At 48.3% G+C, this 11,111-nt stretch overlaps 1 protein-coding gene across 3 annotated transcripts in view; it reads right to left on the bottom strand.

Annotated features, from left to right (window-relative positions):
• The window catches only part of KIAA1109 (KIAA1109 ortholog), a 299,447-nt gene extending 294,383 nt beyond the window's left edge, over positions 1–5,064 (bottom strand). For all 3 annotated transcript variants that reach the window (XM_019522065.1, XM_019522064.1, XM_019522063.1), the window contains exon 1: positions 5,046–5,064. The gene's annotated coding sequence lies outside the window, so the exon portion shown is untranslated. The remainder of the gene's footprint in view (positions 1–5,045) is intronic.
• Between the last annotated feature and the right edge of the window lie 6,047 nt (positions 5,065–11,111).

The following is an 11,111-nucleotide window of genomic DNA, read 5'->3' on the forward strand; positions in this document are numbered from 1 at the left end:
GGGCAGGGGCAAAGAGTGCAGCAGTTGGGGAGATGCCCGCACAGTGTGGTGGGGACGGGAGGGCACCTGTGTGGCATGCGACCCAGGGGTCCTATAGCTCATGGTGTGGCCTGTGGGCTTGCAGGCCTACTCTGTTGCAACCCGTGGGAAGTTCACCCCCTGGCTTCTTAGAAGCTGGACAACCCTGCATTAGGGCATGTTTCAAGACTTACTAAATTAAAAATAAAGCATCTATTTAGAGCACTCTTTAAAATACCACAGATCATCAACATGCATCGACCAGGAAGCAAGGAGCTGCCCCAAGGCTGAGCAGCTACAAGCTGCACCCACACCACAGCTATGGGACAAGGAAAAGTAGCAGCAAGAAAAAGCTGTGGTAGCACCCAAAATGGAACCCCAGCCTGCCTCAGCTCTGAGCTGGGGTGTTGCAGCCTACAACTCAGAAAAGCTGCCAACCACTGCTCTAGACCAGGGGTAGATCTGATCCCTGGCACCATGTAAGCCAACCCACAAAGTTCCCCATGGATCCTATGGGGAACACTGAGTCATAAGATCCATGTGCACTAGACAGACATGCAGGGTGGGATGGGACCCCAATTCCACCTAGAGACCATATCCAACCAGGACTGGCCTCTAAGAGCCCTGCACCACGTCCAGCTGGCCCCTGCAACTGGACCCTGGGGACCTGTTCTTCCCCCATCTGGCTGAAATACAGGTTTCCCTCGATTTATGCGGGTTCTGTACATGCAAATTCACTCTTATGCAATGACCCTTTTTATACCCAAAATTAATTATATGCAAGATAAATTCACTCTGATGCAATTGGCATAGGTGCCCCTCCCCCCCCCCAAGCAAGTAGGTCTGTGTGGGGAGGGGAAAGGGCCGTGGGACCAGGACCACGCTCACCCCAGCCCCTGCTGCAGCTTCTCTAGGAGCAGCCGGCACCAGCAGCCTGCAGTCACTGGGTTGCAGCATGCCCCGAACACCCTGGGCTCCACTTGACCCCACTCACCCCAGCTCCTGGGCTGCACCATGCCGTGGCACAGGCAGGTGATGTCAGCTGCTCCCAGATTTGTTGTAGCAGGAGGTGGGGTCAGTGGGGGATAAACAGAGCCCTGGAGGGAGTCAGGGCATGGTGCAGCCCAGCGGCTGCAGACAGCTGGTGCCAGCTGCTCCTAGGGCTACTACAGCAGGGGCTGGGGTGAGTGGGGAGAAGCAGAGACCCGGGGCTGCAGCACGGAGCCAAACAGAGGGAGCTGTCAGTGGGTGCAGCTCTTGCTGCTACGCGCACCCTGGGAGGGCTGCAGGACTGTACCAAGCTCTTCCCAGGGGCCATGTGCCTCCAGATCTGTGCACAGGACAATAGCAGGCTGCCTCTGCAGGCAGGGGCCAGTGGTGGCACCGGGCTCTTCCTGGAGCTCAGTGGCAGCACTGGAAGGGCAGGTTGGGGGGGGGGGCTACGATGAATACTGGGGTGGCAGCAGCCACCCTCCCAGTGGCACAGCCCACCCCAAGCACTGGGAAGAGCCCAGGGCTGCTGCCAGCCTCAACCTAAAGTGACAGCCTGCTCTCATCCAGCACATGGATCCAGGGTCATGTGCCCCCTAGGAAGAGCCCAGCCCAGCTCCCCAGCCTGCAGCCTTCCCGGGATGCACGTAGCAACAGGAGCCATGCCTCCCAGATCTGCACCCTGCAATCAACTGATAGTTCCCTCCACTTTGCTCCCTGCTGCAGCCCTCGGAGCGGCCAACACATTGCACCGCACCCCCTGAGGGGGGGATCTTGTGGCTGCCTACAACCTTATCAGGGGCCAGCAGCAGGGACTCAAGGAAAGTCTGTTCACCAGGGCCCCCCTTGGAGTCACCAGGAACAATGGCCACAAGCTGAGGGAGGATAGGTTTAGGTTTGATATTAGGAAGAACTACTTCACTGTAAGGGTGGCCAGAGCCTGGAATAGGCTTCCCAGAGAGGTGGTGCTCTCACCTTCCCTGGAAATCTTCAAGAGGAGACTGGATAGGCACCTGGCTGGGGTCTTATGACCCCTCCCACCCCCAGTGCTCATTTCTGCTCATGGCAGGGGGTCAGACTCGATCTGTCTAGGTCCCTTCTGACTCATTGGTTCTATGATTCTATGTACAGCATAAATCAAGGGAAACTTGTATCCAGCCAGATGAGGGCAGCACAGGGGCCCTGGAGCCCTTTCCCAGCAAGGCAATGGCAGGCCAGGACCCCACACAGCCTCCACCCATCCAGGAACAGGCCCCTGAGCCCTCCACAACTAAGCTCTGGGGATCCACACTGCCCCTGACCACCCAGGATAAGGCTCTGGCTGGGTGGAGGCAGTGCAGGGCCCTGGGGCCCTGTCCCAGAACACAAGGGCAACATGGGGCCTGACCCAGCCCACATGCCAGCCCCACATAATTCATTGGGCCACAGGGACAAAAGTTAACACCTACAATAAAAAAATTCCAACTTGTAAAAACTCCTTTCCTAATCCACCCCCATGATCACAACCCTTCTCACCAGTTCTTCAAAATCTGCCACAGAATCACATGACAAAGTGATCAAGAAAGGCCCTTTTCCACAAGTGAATTAGATTAATACCGAAAGTGTAAGCCCAAACCAGCAGTAAACTAAAACAAAAGTAACCAATAAGAGATGAACTGCTTCATCTTAACACATGGAAAAGTGACTCCCTGTAGAGATCCTTCTAAGGGTGCCATGGAGTGCTACACAGTATTAGCACTCTTAAGTGTGCACATACCTACACATGATTCAAAAGATAAACCCTGGGACTTCAAATAGTAATCCTGAGTGTCAAAAACATTCTGACCCTTTTCTGGTCTAAATTCTTTGCAACAAAAGAATTGCTCTAATTTTTTTTCTATAGTCAAACAACAAGTGAAAGCTAAAAGCTAGCACTTTGAAGAGTGCCTTAAGTCTAAAAAAAGGTTGATTACCACTGACACAGAAGAATAACTTTTGAAATCTTATGACCTCATCCTGCAAAGCCTATGCTTCGCTTTGCTTATTTCAAGTAAGATAAAATAATAGGAAAGTAGGGCTGGAAGGGACTTCAAAGTCATCTAGTCCAGCCCGCTGGTCAAGGCAAGAGCATCCCTGACTAAGCCATCCCAGAAAAGTGTCCGTCCAACCTGCTTGTGAAGAGTCCCAGGGATAAAGATGCCACAGTTTCTCTAGGTAGCCTGTTCCCACACTTGATTGCCCTCACAGTCAGAAAGTTCTGCCAACCTAAGTTTCCTCCAGTGTAAACTGAGGCCACTGCCCCTAGTTCTGACCCCTACAACCAAAGAGAAAAGCCCATCTCCATCCTCTCTATAATCGTCCTTCAGGTACCATATCACACACCCCAGTATCCTCTTCTCCAGGAAACTAAATAACCCTGGTTCTCTTTCAGCCTTTCTTCATAGGTCTTGCTCCACACAGACCTCTAATCATTTTTGTTGTTCTCTACTGGACTCTTTAATCTGTCCACATCATTCTTGAAGTGTGGAGCCCAGAACTGAATGTAGTACTCCAGGTGAGGCCTCACCAGTACTGAACAGAGCATAAGAATCACTTCCCTTGATCTGCAAGTGACACTCCTGTTGACACAGCCCAGTATACTGCCGCTCCTCTTTTGCAAAAGAACCCACTGTTGGCTCATATTTCTCTTACAGTCTACTGTAACCCCCAGGTCCCTCCCTGCAGCTCTGCAACTTAACCAGTCATTCCCCAGTCTATATTCATGCATGCAGTCAGTCTGCCCCAAGTGCAGGACTTTGCACTTGGCCTTGTTGAATCTTATCTCATTGATTGCGAACTATATTTCCAGTCTACCAGGTCATACTGCATCCTAGCCCTGCCCTCCAGAGCACCTGCAAATCCACCCAACTGGTTGTCATCTGCAAGTTTGCCGGACATGTAACTCAATGCCATCATCCAAATCGTTAATGAAGATGTTGAATAATGTCAGACCCACGATGGACCCATGGGGAAATCTTACTTAATACATCCTCTGAGCCAGATATGGAGACACTAACAACTACTTGTTGAGTACAATGATGCCAACTATTATGTATCCACCTTCTGGTACTTCGGTTCAGTCTGCATTCCCTTAGCTTGTTAAAGAGGCAAATTTATTAACAAATAGCAGAATAGTAGCTTTCAGCCTCACCTATGAAAGCTTACACCTCTCTGAACCAGGAGCTGCCCTACCTCACTTTCTTCCCCTCTTTTAAGAAAGTAAGAGTCCATTCCCTTTTAAGCCTGTCTCTGTACATTAACCAACAAAGCATCAGAGGCCAGCAGCTGGGCAGAGATGGCCTGTCACGGACTCCTAGAGAGGCAGGGCTGGAAGGGACCACCAGAGATCACTATCTAGTCAAACCCCCTGCCCGAAGCAGGAACTTCCCTACTTGAACCATTCCACACACTCCATAATCTAAACTCCACGTGAGATTACCGCTAGCCCACACACACCAGAGCCCTAACACCTCACACGGGCATGGGCACAGCGTGGGAGCCGCACCCGCCCATGCCCTGCTACTAAGAACATGGTCAATACGGGCTCTAGAGATGCCGGGTTTCAGAGGGCTGCGCCCCTGCAACACAAGCCCACATGAATCTGACTAGGGGGAAAACCTGCTTCCTGACCCAGGGCCACTACAAATCTGGCTGCAGCGTTAAACTCCTGCCCAACCCCAAACCTGGCGATGGTGAAGGGCCAGCACCTACCACCAGGACCCAGGGAATGCCCCAGCCTTGGCCGCAGCCAAACCCCGATGCCCCTGAGGGAGGCTTCAAACCCGTCCACCCGTTTCGAGCTGAAGGCCATGTGGCGGCTGCTCTGCCCGCGACCCCAGCTCCAGAAGCGGGGGCAAAGCCGGCCTGGGCGGCGGCCTGGGCAGGTCCGGGACTGGCAGCGGTAGCCGGAGCCGCCGAGGCCGCGCCAGGCTGGGGGCAACTCCCAACCCGGGCTCGCAGGTGCCCACGCACCCTTAGCCGTTGGCCGTGACCCCCGGCGCGCGCAGCCGGCCACTTACCCCATTGTCCGGTGTTTACCGCCAGGCCCCGCCCCACCCCGCCCTTCTACTACACACCCGGAAGCCGCTCCGGGCCGCAAATACCGGCTAGTTCCACCCCCGCCCCGCCAATCCAGCCTCCCCTTGCAGAGCCACCAGCCAATCGTAGGGCGCGGCCGGACCGCCTGGCCAATGACGTGGCGCGCCTTGCGAAAGTGGGCGGGTAGAAGCGGCCCCCCCGCAGCCAATGGGAAAACCGGAAGAGTGGGGAGCCTTCTCTGTGACAGGGTTGAAGTCGGGGGCGAGCTGGGCTGGGTGAAACCGCCGCGCATGCGCCGGCCGCTGTCACGGGCTGGAGAGGTACTGCCGCCTCTTGCGTCATCAGCAGCCCTCATGAATAATGAACGTCGCTGCGGGCGTGGCCACGCCCCGTCTTGCAGGGGCGGGGGCAGAGTGGGACGTGCGGGGGCTTCCCGCTTTTGCTTTGCTGGGCGCGGGGGCGTGCCTCTTCGCCGGTCTCCGCCTGCCGTTAAATCCTCCCGGGAGCAGGGCAGGGGCAGCTCTAATGGGTAAACCTTAGACGCAGCTTCCTCACTCCCTCACAGGTGCAAAAAAATGTCATAGAAAATGCGGATCGAAAGGGACCTGAGGAGGGCACCTAGCTCAATCCCCTGCAAAGCAGCGCCAGCCCCAAGTAGAGCATCAGAACCGAGGCTTTGTTCACCCGCGCTTAAAAACATGCAAGGATGGAGATCCCACCACCCCAAGTGGCCTATTCCAGTGCTTCACCACCCTCCCCCTGAGAGATTTTCCCCTATCTCACCTAAACTTCCAGTGCTGCAATTTAAGACGGTTACTGCTTGTTCTGTCATCTGCCACCACTGAGAACAGTGCATTTTGCTTGGCACGTGCGCCTTGGGGAATGGGCCAAGGCTGCGCTGCCATAATAAGGACTGGGCTCCTCACGGCTCCCCTATTTCAGCCCCGGGCAAGCTAATATCTGACAAGTGGAGGTTGTGGGTGTTCTTGGTGCTCTGCCCAAAAACTTTGCCAACCCCTGGTCTAGCTCCATCCCTTCAGGTAGTTGAAGGCTGCTATTAAATCCCTTCCCAGTCCTCTTCTCCAAATTAGATAAGCACAGTTCCTGCAGCCTCTCCTCAGAAGTCATGTGCCCCAGGTCCCAAACCATTTTCCTTGCACTCCACTGGACTCTCCAATGTGTCCACATCCTTTCTGTAGCAAAACTAAACAGCACTCCAGATGTGGCCTCACCAGTGCTGAACAGAGAGGAATAATCACTTCCCTTGACCTGCTGGCAACACTCCTACCAATGCAGCTCAGTATGCTGTTATCCTGATTCACAACAAGGGCACACTGCTGGCTCATATTCACCTTATCGTCCGCTGTAACCTGCAGGTCCTTTTCTGCAGAGCTGCTGCTCAGCCAGTCAGCCCCCAGTTTACACCAGTACATGGGATTGTTCTCTAAGTGCAGAACTTTGTACTTCTCCTTAGTGAACCTCTTGAGATTTCTTTTAGTCCAGTCCTCCCGTTTGTCTAGGTTTCTCTAAACTATTCTACCGTGCATTAGTGTGTCACAGCAAAAATTGTGCAAATGCAGAACCACGCAGTAGAATTAACCTACTGCACATCAAGCATCACAAAAAAAAAAACATTCACCTTTGCTATTGAGCATTAGCACAGGCAAATGTGCCTTTATGTAGTACCTCATATTATAGGTACTAAACTTAATGCACAATAGTGAAGGCGCATTAATGAATGTGTAGATGCCGCCCCTCACCCCCCAAATCCTAGCCATACCCTCTAACATCTAGTATTCTCCCCAGCTTGACGTCATCTGCAAACTTGCTAGGGGCACACTCCATGCCATTTTCCAAACTGTTAATGAAGAAATTGCCTTGACTCCTGAGGCACTCCACTTGATGCTGGCTGCCAACTAGACATCAAGCCATTCATGACTATCTGTTGAGCCCAACAATCCAGCCAGTTTTATATCCAGCCAGCAGTCCATTTATCCAACCTGTAGTTCCTTAGCTTGCTTGTGAGAGATTTGCACCTCAGAGATGAAGTGAGCCTTCAGCTTATATGTCCATCTCCGGTTCACCGAGTCCAGAAGGTACAAATGTGCCCTGACTTCAGACTAACAACCGCTAAGCACCTCTGCCCTCAGATGTGGGCACTTACTGGATGCTGGGCAGGTCTGCCCATGCTGCCCTCATCTAAATTCCAGAGGAAGTTTAAGGTAATTAGTACGTCACAAAATTGAGTATCATGATATAGGATAGATCATCAGTAGAGTAAAATCATCATGGCTCCATTTCAGTCACAATATACATTAGCTGAAGATCTTCCACAGTTGTCTGTCATTGCATGATTTTTTGACAGTATGAAACACTATGAAACAAATATGAGAGCAGCTAAAAACATTATGAAGAATTGTCTTCACTTCAAAGTCTCTGAAATGGAACTATTTTAATTTTTGATTATGCTTCATTAAAGTGGTATATGTCAATGTTCATAACATAAACCTGCTATTAAAATGGTTATGAAAATTTTTCATGTACCACAAATATAGTAACTTTTGATAACAAATATTGAAAACATTGCTGAAAATATTGAGAGTATTATTTTTAATAAAAAGAAAGCACTTTTTTGAGGGGGAAAAATGATTGTTTTGAAATAGTCTACAATTATCTGTTGGAAATATATCATTATTTAAAAAAAAACAAACCGTGTAATTTCTGATTTAAAAAAATCTTTAGTGCAAAAACTCCTGAACAGCTTTGCAAGTATTTATTTTACAAGTTTGACTTAATTCTGTGGAGGTATAGAAGCATTTTATTCATTAAGATAATTATTAGGTGCAGGATAGGTAAAGATGTAACACACAAAAAGCTCTGATTTTTTTTTAAATGCTTGTACATTTAAATACTAGTAAACTTTTGTACTATGATGTATTTTAAGAGCATCAGGTTAGCATCAGGTTGATCCAGAATCCCTGCTTCATCAAACCACTAGTTTAGAAAAGATCTGAATCTGTGCACATAATGCATTGGTGTAGAAGAATCTGCCCTGTGGGAATGGTAGATCACACATTCTGTCTAAATGAATATTACACTAACGGGTTAAAAGAATATTATACTACCTGATGCTAATGTACCTTCAACACCATAAAGTTCTAAGCCCTAGTAGCTGGAGTGCTCTATGCACAGTCTGAAAACATGGGTTCTAAACTTGTGACACTGGTTTATTTTGTGACCTTTTATAAGATGTTTTAGGCTCCTTTATGGATGGTGCAGAGATTCTTCATCAGGAGCTTCAGAAAGCGTTACCATATATATTATTATAATAGTACCTGTATGTATTCAGAGTTATTTTAAACTTGACATTAATTTAACTGTAAGTACATGTATGTTTTAAATACTACTGTGTGAGTTTTGCCAGTTTATTAACAATAGGTAAGATTTTCAAAGTTGCTGGTAAAGAGTAATCTTTGCTAACAAGAATTACCTAACCTTACTTTCAGAAAGAAATAGGAAATAACAGAAAATAAAAAGATTATATCTTAGGTTTCTGGTTTCCAATCACTTTTCCTTTGCACTTGTGCTTTATTTATGCTGGCCAGATTATTCACTGGAATTACATACTTGTATTACATATGGTCTCCCTGTTGATTATTACTGCTCCAAAGGCTGCAACAGTTTTATGACTTTTTATTGGCATAGGCACCTGATGTAAGCTTCCATTCAGTTTAGGTTTAATTAGGCCCTTTGTGAGCAGCCCAGTTCTGTCCTTAAACCCTACTTACTTACCAATATTTCCAGTATTACCAATTCTTTCCTTAAACCCTCCATTACCAATATTTCTTAACACCTATATGTGTTGCTCACATACATTTGGCTAAAATAATCTGTTGTATTATAGTCCAAAGATCAAAGCAATGTATACATGCACATGGTGAATTTGATTTTGTTCTATAGGTAGATACTTGGGGCCAGATCTAGGTCTGTTGTATGTGAGAACACTATAGTCCATAGAGTTCAGGAAGTATGGTTCTGCATTTTAGCAACAGGGTTAGCTTTGTGGATTCTCACAGGACCCCTGCCTGTTTGCCTGCTGCTTTTTTGAAGGTCTAATTTTTGGGATGTTTATCTTTGCCGCTGATTTCCATCACCACTTTCATTCTTTCCATTATCTTTTCTGACCTCTTAGGGGAGTATCTATAGTTCAACTGCTTATGCTTTCTCTCTGCCTTTCTTTCCTTTCTCTCTCCTTAAAATGATTCTTCTTTTGATTTTTTCTCTCTGTAGAAAATGCTACTGTATTTCCTCTTTCAAATCTTCCTTTAGTATATGAAACTGGCCAAAAAGGAGGCTTTTTCAGTTTTATAGACATTTTTCTTTAAAATGGCTAAATTAACTATTCAGATTTTAAAATGTGAAATTACTAACACGTGTAGCCCAGCAGTTTGGCCCCCAGTGCAAGTCATACGCAGAGTGCACTATTACATAATATTATTTCCATTTGGTTTAATGCCCCTCCCTGTGTAAAGGCACTCAGTCCCAATGCACTGGTAGCACTGCCCTTACTATGGTACTGACCAATAATATAAAAAGGTGATGCTGGATAGCAGCTAAATATTTGCCAGAGTTTTTTGAAATCTACTCCGGTTCACTGACAGAGGCATAATTACAATACAGACAGAATAAGAGAGATTATATGGTGATGTCTAAAAGTTAGCTGTAAGGAAAACTTTTAAGTATTAAAATGGGGGGAAATTATCAGGGGAAAATGTCTTATTGCAGTTACTCATTCAAAGGACCTGATGGCTCCAGTGATAATACAATGCACTACAATGGAAAATGATATAACTGATTGTATCAAAGATACAGCCCATGAAGCCCTTTCATCTGGCTCCTGGTGCTGCCCCTGGGTCTGTGCTGACCCACATGTTGGTGCCACCTAGTCCAGCTGGTCTGGGATCTGCAGCACATGTAGTGTAGATCCGATACCAGAGGGGGCAGGTGCCCCATGTATTACAGATCCCAAACTGGCTGGGGAGAGAGGCTGGGAGGGCACTGCACACAGCATATGTCTACAGACCCATGTTGCATGTGTCACCCATGCTAGCCAGTCCAGGACTGTTCCATATGTGGCGCCACCTCCCCCACCACCAGTTTGGAATGTGTGCCACCTATGGCACAGTCCCAGACTGCGAAGGGGTGGAGGTGTTCATTGTGTGCAGTACAGATCCCAGACCAGCTGGGGAGGATGCCACATTCAAGGCAGAGCCAAGAGCAGACACCATGAACACTGGATCTGGCAGGGGAGAGGGTAGGGTCCATGGGTCCAATCTGACCAATGGACTGGCCCTGTACCACTCATCCAGTCCACAGGGACAAATGAGTTTGACACTTCTGAAATAAATCTTCCTCCTTACACGCTTCTTATAATCTTTATTAAAGAAGGGGTTCTGTTTAGCAAAACGCTAAATTGAATCTGACCCCCTGCCCTGGGCAGAAAAGAGTGCTAGGGTTAGATGACCCCAGCCAGGTTTTGTCCAGTCTTCTCTTAAAGACCTCCAAGGTAGATCACCTGACTTGGAAGCCCATTCCAGATTCTGGTAACCCTTACCATGAAGAAGTTATTCCTGATGTCTAATCTAAATCTGCTCTCTGTCACTTTGTGGCTGTTGTTTCTAGTTACTCCAAGGGGTGCCCTGGTAAACAGAGTATCTCCTATTCCTTGCTTCCCCCTCCACCTCTGTTGAATTTGTAGATGGCCACTAGATCACCTCTCAGCCTTCTCTTATGGATGCAGTATTCCAGCTGCAGCCTTAACAAAGCTGCCTAGAGGGGAAGTATCATCTCTTTAGACCTGTTCATGATGCACCTGTTAATGCTTGATAGAGTGCAGTTAGCTTTATCAATCACTTCGTCACTTTGTCGACTCATGTTCGTCTTTGAGTCAGCTATGACTCCGAGATACCTTTCCACTGCTGGGCTGCTTAGCAGGTCATCTCCCAGTCTGTAAGTGTGTTGTGTCCCTAGGTGCAGTACTTTTCACT

The sequence above is a fragment of the Gavialis gangeticus genome, unplaced genomic scaffold (assembly GCF_001723915.1).
Source record: "Gavialis gangeticus isolate Ggan-Ray unplaced genomic scaffold, GavGan_comp1, whole genome shotgun sequence".
NCBI classification, from domain to species: Eukaryota; Metazoa; Chordata; order Crocodylia; family Gavialidae; genus Gavialis; species Gavialis gangeticus.